General features: G+C 42.7%; 1 long non-coding RNA gene across 1 annotated transcript in view; it reads left to right on the top strand.

The window, feature by feature from the left end:
• Positions 1–293: 293 nt before the first annotated feature.
• LOC120550962 overlaps positions 294–11,598 on the top strand; it is a 31,703-nt gene continuing 20,398 nt past the window's right edge. Inside the window, exon 1 of the long non-coding RNA XR_005637809.1 lies at positions 294–394. This is a non-coding gene — a long non-coding RNA (uncharacterized LOC120550962). The remainder of the gene's footprint in view (positions 395–11,598) is intronic.

Below are 11,598 nucleotides of genomic sequence, written 5' to 3'. Positions count from 1 at the left end.
ACCAATCACGGCGCTACACCTGGGTTCGTATAGCCCCGTCACAAATCTGGTTAGCCCTAGTTAAGCCCCATGTGTCATTCGGAATTGACACAGGGAAATAGTTCCATACTGTAATGCAATAAACAGCTGTCAATATGTTGTTTAAACGCTCTAAAACGATAAAAAAAAAAAAATCTTTATTGCTTCTTAAAAGTTAATGAACACCAAAGTTCGAACCACTTCTGAAGTAGACTATCACATTTCGGACTTCTTCCGAGGAGCACCTGAATGCAGCATTCGTCGGCCGTCGCACATGACATCAGATCCCAGCCACGCGAATGTTTGGCTAGTGCTAACTGCTAACATGGACCGGGTAAACAGGCGTAGCTACACGTTGTGAGCTGGCAGAAGATTGGTAAGTCTTATATTAACACTGAACACCAGCTAAACAGACAGTCAGAGACTAACGTTACACTAGTGTAGAGTCTACACTAAATATGAAGTTATACAGCCAGTAGCTTAGCTTAGCCTAGCATAAAGACTGAAGACAGAGAAAACAGCTACCCTCGCTCTTTCAGAAGGTAACACAACCTGTCTTCCAGCACCTCTAAAAAGCGCATTTATTGAAATGTTATATCTGTCCAAAATGTAAAAAAAAAAGAAAAAAAAATTCCAATGTGTCCTTTCTTGGCCAGAGCAGTGACCTCATGGAGTCACCCCTTATACTGTCTATGCTCCTTGCCTGGACAACCTTACAGCAATAATATCAGATACAGGCACAGTGATATATTCTGCCTGTATGATACATGTGGAGAATTGCTACGTATAATAATTGAAATATTGTTAAAGCCCCCAGTTTGTAGTTGTTCGTTATCAAAATCTGTATTGCCCTTCACAAACTAGTCCTTTTTCATGAATATTGACCACCACCATCAATTCCAAGTTTAGCTTGGAATTTTACATTTGCGCTTGCATGAACTGGGGTAGACCTTTTATATATGTCAATGGGGTAGACGCTCCATATTCATGCGCCATCTTGAAATACGTTAGCCGGTAAGGGACACACAGGCTATACTGCTCCGCCTTTCGCGTTTTGGACTCACAGCTGCTGCTAATGGGTATCGTAGCCTCCCGGCAAGTTTGAAGAAAGAAACATGGAGGGCAACATGTATTCAAAATCCAAATTTCAGGAACAGGAGTCTTCTTCTTCGCCCCGACAAAGAAAACGGATATTGAAAAGAGCAAAAGACCGGCGTCATCAGAAAAAAAGAGTGAACATTGGAGCTGCTTTTGGACGCGCACACCAAATCCCAACTAGTTAATCCTCCCCCGGACCGCTGCAGTCTCCTTTTCTTTCTCCTTCGCGGCGTCCGCGCCACTCTCCGACATGAACTCATGGATGTGTTAAGAGAACGCATGAACTCCCAACGACGACGGCTGATAGACGGCCTTTTGTACACCTTTTTGTTTTTTGAAGCGTGAAGGCTACCGTAGCTGCAATACTGCGTGGCGAGAGAGAGTTGATTGCGATATACGATCTCAACGCTAGATGGGAGGAATTCCTACACAATGTAGCTTTAAGTTTCAACTTGGATTTGAGCATGACGCCGGGTTGTTGGACTGAGCAGACCCTGTGATGTCTCATTCTGGGTTATCTGTTTTGCTAAATAAAAAACCAGTGGAATTATTGTGCCATGACATATTTATATTTTTTTCCCCCATCATGCTTCCATGTGGCCATCTGCAGCCCAGATTCCCCGCTGAGCGTACTTTCTTGACGTTTGTTTATTTCCCTCGGCTCGTGATACTGTACAGCGCGTGCCTTTTCACATCACTCAATCTTTATCTACTCTTTGTTTTTCTCTCTACCTCGCCTTCCCACACCTCATTTCTCTTGGCCTTGGCACCTCGCTCTCTGCACTCTTACTCCCCACCCCCAAGCCCAAGCCTCTGTCTGTATATACTCTCGTAGCTCCATATACTGTAGTTTTTACGTGTCGCCCTGTAGGTCATTAATACCCAAGTTAAATGGTCTGTGACTCTTCCTGGCCTGGCCAGGCAGGCAGAGATGTATAGGTATCAGCTGGTACTGTTCCTAGCAGACCTCCCCCAGCAACAGCAGCGGGGTTGTGGCCTCGGACCCTGAACACTTAGAGCCCTGTTCGCAGTATGTAAAAGGAAGGAGGAAGGGATGGATATGGGCGGAGAGGAAAAGACAGGAGGTGACACGTATGTTTGGGGTAAAAAAAACCAGGGGACAGCGCAGCTACCTAAGTGAATGCGGTCTATTTAGTTGAGATCAGGAGTCTGCAAGCTGCGGCTCCGGAGATGGACACGTCTCTGGGACAGGGCACGCAGACGCTGTGTAAAGCTTAGATCGGGCCCAAAAAAAATAATCAAAACCCGAGCCAAGCCCGTGCACGTCGTATCCGAGCCCGGCCCGGCTCGACACGTTAACTGTAGCCTAATTATGAGCCCGATTTAAACCCGACAATTAGGGCTGGGCGATATGGAGTGAATCAGATATCACGATACTCTTGACCAAATACCTCGATATCGATATTGTGACGATATTCTAGGGTTGAAAATTGGTGCTTTTAACAAAATATCTTCACACTGAGATTTTAGATAAATAATCATCAGTAATGTGGACATAATGTCTAAGTGGGGAAAAGGCAAATAATAGAACAGCTAGAACAGTCTGAGTTCAGAAAAGTACATCACTCTACTGTGATGCAGCCTTAAAAACCAGTAAAAGACAAACACATAGTAACGAAAGAGGACGTTGAAGGCTGACTGTCATCTTTTCTGCCGCGGCGAGCTTGCTTCATCGTCGAAGTCCCCGTTTTTTCTCTGCTGTCATAGGCGAGCAGCGTGCCACACTTAAAGGTCCGATGACATGCTGCTTTTTGGATGCTTTTATATAGGCCTCAGTGGTCCCCTAATACTGTATCTGAAGTCTCTTTCCCGAAATTCAGCCTTGGTGCAGAATTACAGCCACTAGAGCCAGTCCCACAATGAGCTTTCCTTAGTTCCTTAGCTTAAAATGCTATTGAAGATGAGAGAGGGGGGGGCAAGGTGGAGGGTGGGGGTGTGGTCTTGACCAACTGCCACTTTGCTTGTTTGCAAGCCATGATGTCTCTCTCTCTCTCATGGGTGGGCCAAATTCTCTGGGCGGGCAAAGCAGAGAAAGGGGAGGTAACCTTTCCCCTTATGACATCATAAAGGGAAGATTCCAGATCGGCCCATCTGAGCTTTCATTTTCTCAAAGGCAGAGCGGGATACCCAGGGCTCGGTTTACACCTATCACCATTTCTAGCCACTGAATGACTATAGGCAGGCTGGGGGAACTCATATTAATGTTAAAAAACCTCATAAAGTGAAATTTTCATGCCATGGGACCTTTTAATGCACTCGACAAAGCCGACACACACGTTGTCGCTGCCCACGACTTGTTTCAAATGGATCCATACCTCCATCCATCTATACCGACTTTCCTCCAAACTTGCTCAAAGTTAATTCTCCTGCTTTTCTTTTTTTTTACATCTTCAAGCTCCAAGTTGCACTTATAAGCTACACGATGCAGCGCAGCAGGCCCGGTGTGATGCGTGCGAGGGGAGGAGACGCTGCGCATGATTATGGCATAGCTTTCATCCCACCCGATTAGGCTAATAAAGTAATGATTAAAAAAAACAACACAAATGCTCGGTCAAGGGCCCGGCCCGAGGACAGTGGCGGGAAATATCGGCCCCACCCGGCCCAAGGGGTGGCCCAACTGTACTTAAATGGCCTTATTTTCTTTCTTCATTGAAGCTTCTGTGTTTATGGGCTTGTGGTGATGATGGCAAAAGGTGCCAAAAAAAAATAAATTACAAACATTACACAAAATTGTGGCAGAGAATCGTGATATCAATTCTAAGCAAAAAAATAAATAAAAAATGGTGATTCATATTTTTCCCCCGAATCGTGCAGGCCTAGTCAGTACTCAGGAAAGCCACTGTTATTAAGCTGTCAATCAAGGTAAACTAAGGCTAGTTATTTTTAAACATTTTAGTTTTCATTTATCATTGACGTAGGCCTAAAGTCCTTCTTTCATTCTCCATGTAGGCTATATACGTAACATTTCAGTCAGCTAAAATGGGCGTCACAGCCCGTACGTACGTCATGCCTGTGCCCCCCTGGCGCCGAACCTCATTAGCGATCTTGAGTTTCCGTAGACTAGCTATAGATTCCAAATCCCCCGCAAAAAAAAGTTATATGGAAAGACGTTTCCGGAACAAGCACACTGTCTGCATTTGCTAAAAAAAAAAAAAAGTATCCAGCCGGGCATGAGAAGAAAGAGAGTGAACTTTCAGAACTGCCACCGAAAAAACTGAGTGCAAGTGTACTTTTCAGAATGGGACTGGGTGCCTGGGTAGCACACCTGGTAGAGCGCGCGCCCATATGCCTTTTTTTGACTTTGGGTCAAATTGACCCGTTTTCATTCATTTTTGTTTTATATCAGAAAATATGGGACGTAGAAATAAGCACGGAAAATGCGTAGAAGAAAAATTTAACAATTTAAAACGTTGGAAAAAGCAAAAAAAACAAACTGAAAAAAAGTTTTTTTCAATTGATCGGAAGACAACACATATATTAACTCCAATATTATGGGAGGAAAGAGAAAAAGAGAAGAAAAGGAAAAGGAGAGAGAAAAGAAAAAAAAAGAAAAAAAAAAAAAAAGAGAGAAAGAGAGAATGGGGGGGGGAGAAAAGGAAGAGGAAGGATAACAAATGGAAGAGAAAAATGTGGAGAAGAAAAGAAAGCAAAGACAAAGACCAAAATATGAAAATACAATTGAAAGAAGGGATAACAGGAGAAATAGTGGAATGGAATGGAAAGGAAGAATAAAACATGGAGAAATAAAAAGAAAAGAAAAAAAGGGAAAGAAAGAAAAAAAAATAAAACAAAGACAGAGCAAGAGAAAAGAAAAAAGAAGGAAGGAAGGGAATAAATAAATAACACAGAATGGATAGTAACGAAGAAATACACAGCATGGACAAATAGGCAAGAATGGCAACAGAAGAAGGGAGGAAAAGGAGAAGAGCCAAAAGGAGGTGGACAAACGGAGGGGAGGGAGGAAGGTCTGAGGGGGGAGAAGGGTGCAGGGTGTGTGTGTGTGTGTGTATGTGTGTGTGTGTGTGTGTGTGTGTGTGTGTGTGTGTGTGTGTGTGTGTGTGTGTGTGTGTGTGTGTGTGTGCGCGCGCGCCTGCAAATTTGTATAGTTTTATTATAACGTGAGATATTAGATGAAACGGTAAAGGTGTGTGTAGGCAGGGGAAGAGGAGTTTTTGAAGCTTAACCTTGGTCGTCTTTTTTTATTTCTTTTATTTCTACAGGTGGTACTATATCTTATGTGGTGTATTTTAAAAGTCGGGGTGTATCAGAGAGGAGTCAAATTGGACAGAGAAGCCTCCCCGCTCAGCTCACTGGGACTATGAAAGAAGCCATTGAAGGCCGCGGGTGGCGACAGGTCTGGCACGCAGCCTCGAGAGAGAAACCGCAAAACGACGCTCGATTTCAGGGACCGTAGAGCAAAAACAGCGAAAGCCAAAAAAGTTTTTTCAGCAAACATTGTTAGTTATTTTCTAGAACCCCCGGGATGGTCGAATCAGCATCTTCTTTGCCCTACTTTCCCCCCTCCCTGTTTTTAATCTTTTGATTGAACTAACTTATCTTCTTTCAAGGCTTAAAGTGCTCATATTATGCACATTTTCAGGTCCATCATTGTATTTAGAGTTTATATCAGAATAGGTTTACATGGTTTAATTTTCAGAAAACACCATGTATTTGTTGTACTGCACATTGCTGCAGCTCCTCTTTTCACCCTGTGTGTTGAGCTCTCTGTTTTAGCTACAGAGTGAGGCATCTCACTTCTGTTCCATCTTTGTTGGGAGTCGCACATGAGCAGTAGCTAGGTAAGGACTACTAGCCAGTCAGAAGCAGAGTATGAGGCAGCTAGGCGAGCATTATAACGTGTGTTACAAAGTGAGCACGTTTGTCTCTGAAGTAAAGGCTGGACTACAGTAGAGCTGTTTGGAGCAGTTTGTGAACAGTGTTTTCTGTTGGAGATGGTAAGTCCCTTTGGGGGGGGACTTTGGGCTTTTACACTTTGTAAACCTATAACATGCACAAAAAAGATATATGACACAATAAAGGAAAGGGGGGAAAAAAAGCCCAAAAAGCATAATACGAGCACTTTAAAACTTGGCACAAATGTGACAAAAAGCCGCTTCCATATCCAGGACAGTATCAAGTTAAAAAAACAAAAACATGCCATTTCTTAAATATCTGCTTCTCCCACTTCCATTTTAATGTATTCCTCCCTGGGCTGACAGCAGAGTCATAACTTTGGCACTCTGTATTTGAACAGGATCTCTAGCAGGACGTATGTGGGAGGCTTTGTGTGACCTTGTGTGTGTGTGTGTGTGTGTGTGCACATGCATATTACCATGCATGTATGTATGTATGTATGTATGTGTGGGCATACATACATCTTGTTAGCAGGCAGACACCTGTGGTAAACAAAGGAGGCCTTCTATCCCTGCTGCGATGTGGCACCATCATTCAGCTGCACCCCAGCTGCACAGCATTCACTCTGCCCCTCGTATTCAAGCTCCGTGCCCGCGAGACAAGATGAATGGTTGTCATGACAACACAAAGCCCCCCCCCCTCCCCCCTCCGACACCTTATCGAAAGTCGCAGAACGTGGCCCTTGTGTTGAGCATCACCATCCTGTTTGGGTCAAAATGTGTCGTAGAGTTTTAAAGAAACGGATATATATTTATTATACGGCCGCAACTAACGATTATTTCCATTGTTGATAAATCTGTCGATTTTCTCGATTAATCGATTTTGTCTATAAAATGTATAAAAAAAAAATGGTTTAAAAAAACCAAAAAAATCGGTGTTTCCCCGAAACCCAAGATGACGTCCTCAAATGTCTCGTTTTGTCCACAACTCAACAATCCTGTCACAGAGGAGAGAAGAAACTAGAACATGTTCACAGTCACAAAGCTGGAATCAGAGAATTCATTTTTTTTTTTCTTTTCTTTCTTTCATGAAACGTGACTCAAACCGATAAACCCATTATCAAAATAGTTGGCGATCAATTGAATGGTTGACAGCTAATCGATTAATCGTTGCAGCTCTATTATATCGTGTTACATAATCTGTAGCAAAGTTATAGTTGTGTGATGCATTTTTTAAGACTGGAACTAATATAACATATTATCCCACACCCAAATTGTACTGAGTCTAATCTTTTCAGTCTTTTCACCCACTCGTCTTTATCCGTCCTTATCTTGAGATGGACGTGGTTTAAGCAAGAAACAAAGGAGCTGTCACAGCGAGCATCAGGCCACAACCCCACCCCCCCACCCGTCTCCATCACAAACCTCCACACAACAAGCTCTTTATAGTCTGCATGGCTGACAGTTAGACAGCTGTGTGTGTGTCTGTATGTCTGTCTGTGTGTCTGCGTGTGTGTCTGTCTCTGTGTGTGTGTGTGTGTGTGTGCGTGTGCATGCAGAGTAGGGGGTTAAATCCAACTAGAAAGAGTTTTGAAATTGTGAGTAATTAAGTCTGTTGTGTGATTCAGCTGTAAAAGAGAAAACGTTCTTTTGGTAGATTTGGAAAAACACTGGGGGACAGATTATCGTGCATTAAACTTAACCATATGAGATTTGTCCTTTTTTATTTAATTTTTTTCATCCACACCAACAAGTGGTAAACTGACACATGTGGCTTGTTTAGAATGTGTCCCTGATACTTTGTAATTTAATTGTCTGGTATTCATATCTGGACGGTCATTTTTAGAAGAGCCTTAAGAAATCAAACGAGACTACAGTGGCACTCATACATTTCCCTTGGCCTTTGGAATTAAAACAGCCCCACATCATCACACATACCCTTCACCATACCTAGAGATTGGCATGGTTTTATTTCAGTTAGCCTAATAGCTGGTTTGATTTGTATTGAGATATGATTTTATGGAAAGTACCCCATGCCAATCTGTAGGTATGGTGAAGGGTATGTGATGATGTGGGACTGTTTTAATTCCAAAGGCCAAGGGAAATTTATCAGAATGCATAGTATCCTGGATCCATGAAATAACTGGCCTTTTTAAAAATAAAAATCTGCCTGCCTCTAAGGGAATTTAACATAGTGGAGTGTATACTTATGCCCCGTGTATTTTAAGGAAGAACATTTATTTATGTACGCTGCATTATTCATTCACAAAAAAAATTGGTGTCCTTAAAGGTTGAATTTTTCCTAATTTTTTAAATTAAGGCATTAAGATCAATTTCCAAAAGATGATTTTTTTTGTATTCCTCTTTTTAGTCAACTTTAGCATGCGTTCAAAAACTTATGAGTGCCACTGTATATCCTTGGAAGAATACAGTAAAATGAGAGGCACTCATTAACCTGTGTCAGCAAATATGAAGGTGAAACAGTACAGAAGTATGTTCCATTGCACATGCAGTCAAAAATGATACAGTGTGACTTGAGTGCAACTTTTACTCACTGCGCTCCCTCCACCTTATATTTACTGCTAGTTAAACACAAGTAGACGGGGCACGCTGATGGAAAGCGGCTACACCAAAAAGGTAAATTACCACACTTCATCACAAAATAACTGTTGGAACGCTGCAAGCGTCGCAGATTAACAAGAACTAACATCATAAGCACATCCACGGGGCGATTTTTCCTCCGACCTGCATTATTTGGCCTTCCATGCGTCACCTGGGCTAACGTCATTGCGCTTGCTAGCTTGCCGCTGCACCTTGGCACTTTGTTAATGGAGACAGACAGCGTGACAGAAAGTGAGCGTTTTGGTAAAAAAAAAAAAAAGCAACACTGACAACGAAATTGGGTGTCTGAGAGTGATAAAATAGAAAGAGAGAACGAGCAATCCATTAAGCCGAAACCATTTCTATTTGGAAAGTTATCCCTGGCAGCAAATTCGTCCCAATCATCAAGCTCTAATGTAATCACTTTATGAGGCCAGGGCATAATGAATATAGTGTTTAGGTGTGCAGATCCAGGCCTGGCCCGTGGTCCTCTAGAGGGAAGTGTACATTTCTGTGGCATCCTGTATTTATTTGAAATACCCTCTGTCTGGTCTCGTAATACAGACACAGGCAAGTGGGCATAGAAACCCTTTTCTATTCCATCCATTTTCATGATGCGGTCTCGCATTAATGGCACTCTCCATATGTTTTAGAGAAATAAAGCAGTAAAAGTTGCTCTGCTCTGCCTTCACTCAATTTGTCTCGAGTTTTTTTTTTGGGGGGGGGGAGAAAAGCACACAATTTGTTTCCATTTTTAGGTTAATGTATACAATTTGTCTCCATTTTACTAGAGAGGTATATTTAGATTGCGTAGGTCTTGAGTCTTGGCCAGCTTTTTGGTTTTCTTACAAACTGTACCCTGTGTACACTTCGAATAGAAGCGCAGTGTCGGGTGTAAGGGCAAGAGTGTTCAGGGTTTTGGATTTTGTTCTTGTTAGGGTGTTAAAGCCCCTGAAACAGCATTGCCACCATCATAGGGCACTAAAACCCTCCACTGAAACCACACTGAGGAGGTTGTTAAAGTGTTAGCAGCGCACGTATTTACTGGTTTAAAATACTTCATTGCCATTATTGCAATAGAAAACTGCGTATTCACTTTCTTGCCAAGATTTAGATAGGAAGATAGATACCACTCCAATGTCAGTGCCTTAAAGGAATATTTCACCATTGGAAAGATGAATATATATTTAAATTGCGTCACTTATGTAGTAGAAATGTGAAATTGTTTTAGAAATTGGTGGCATCTAGGCCAAGAAAAGCCAGAAAATGTGTTTTTGGCTCATGTGGATGAAAGACACCAAATCCCAGAATGCACTTGCTTTGCTGCTTTAGCGTCTACTCCCAAGCCACGCCTACCTTTACAGACAAGACAGTGAGGCGATCAACTCAACAAGTGTGTTTTATTGTCATTTCAACCATATACACGAAAAAACGTTTCAAGTGGTGTTACACATTTAAAATATATACTTTTTTTGCCACAGCTGATACATTATCCGGACTTCTTTCAGCGGATTGATTGATAGCTCCAGAGTGAACAGAACTGTGTCCATGGCAACGCTCTGCTATGCATGGCAACGGTGTGTTATCCTTAGCAGCAGTCTGTTATTAAGAAATAACAGACCGCATTCTACATTAGAATTCAACCAAGCCATAAAAGAAGGCTAACACATAGCTACTAGCATTAGCTCTTGGTGGGCTGTGGTATAAACATAGAGTATAAACACAGCCGTAAATTTGCGTGGGATGTAGAATGGTCGGCATTTTACAGTCGCAAACTCCACCAGCAGTTAGCAGTTAGTTGGATACAAATCACCCCATTTCTGCAACAGGCAGTCCGTGGTAACACAGCCCACCTCCACTAGCTAGTCTTACCCGGTGACAGAGCAGCAGGCTAGACAGCAATATTTCCAAAAAAAAAAACACAGTCTCTCAACTCACGTTGGGAGTTTCGTTGAAGTTGGATGTAGTCCAGTTTGTTTAATAATGAGCGGACACTTGCAAGCAGGATTGGTGGAAAAGGTGGCCGGCTAGCGTTAGCTTTCCACCGGCACACTCGTTCAACGCTCCCCGCTGATGAGGTCTCTTTACCGGCCAGAGGCATCGAGCACCACCACTGGTCTCCATGCAGGCGAAGCTCGCGTAGTGTGTCGAGTATTGCGTCTGTAATAAAGTGTCCTGCATATTCTCCGATCTGTACCAATGTATCCCGGTGGTAAACGTGTGCGGTAGTTTGAATGCACATAATTGTTTTTCTAACATTTCCTTCGGGATGAACAGTTTCTGCTCCTGCTGAGAAGCTAAGCGAGGATTCAAGATGGCTGACACTCGTTTTTTCCTCGGCAATCTCCGGAAAAAGCCGACAGTCCGACTCCTTATGGGCTATGCGGAAGTGGCTCCTAATACTGGCTGTAGTCTTTTGCCTCTGGGCAAAAGAATTTTTCTAGACCCACAATACAGAGATCTCCCCTCTCAGGGGGACGTGAGGGAGGGAAGCACGGTCATTCAAAAGTACTACCGGGTTTCTACTGATACAAAGCTTAATGCTAAATCGGTGAAGTGTCCCTTTAAGTATAGAGCTAGAGCCAGGAGGCATTTAGCTTAGCTTGGCATAAAGACTGTGAACCAGGGATAATGTAAGCAGGTCCAGGTAGCCTGGCTCTTTCTGAAGCTAAAGAATTTGAATAGCAACACAGCTAAAGCTCACTCATTGACATATTGTGTCTTATTGGTTTAATGAAAACCACATATTGTCGTTTTCTTTTTACATTTCTGTATGCATTGAACAGTGAGACACAGCATGCTAATTAGCTTTGGCGGTGCGGAGATACAGAGCCAGGCTAGCTACTTCGCGCAGCGTCCAGTCGTTATGCTAATCGAAAAACAAATCTCCTACCAGCTTTAGCTCTGTACTTGATGCACAGATGTAAAAGTCGTATTAATATCCTCATTTAACTCTCTGCTAGAAAGCTATCCCTTTAAAGGAATAGTCGGTCATTTGGGGCAAATC

Source organism: Perca fluviatilis, chromosome 21 (assembly GCF_010015445.1).
Source record: "Perca fluviatilis chromosome 21, GENO_Pfluv_1.0, whole genome shotgun sequence".
Lineage (NCBI taxonomy): Eukaryota > Metazoa > Chordata > Actinopteri > Perciformes > Percidae > Perca > Perca fluviatilis.
Note: the sequence above shows the minus strand (reverse complement) of the source record. Positions and strands in the feature narration are given on the sequence as shown.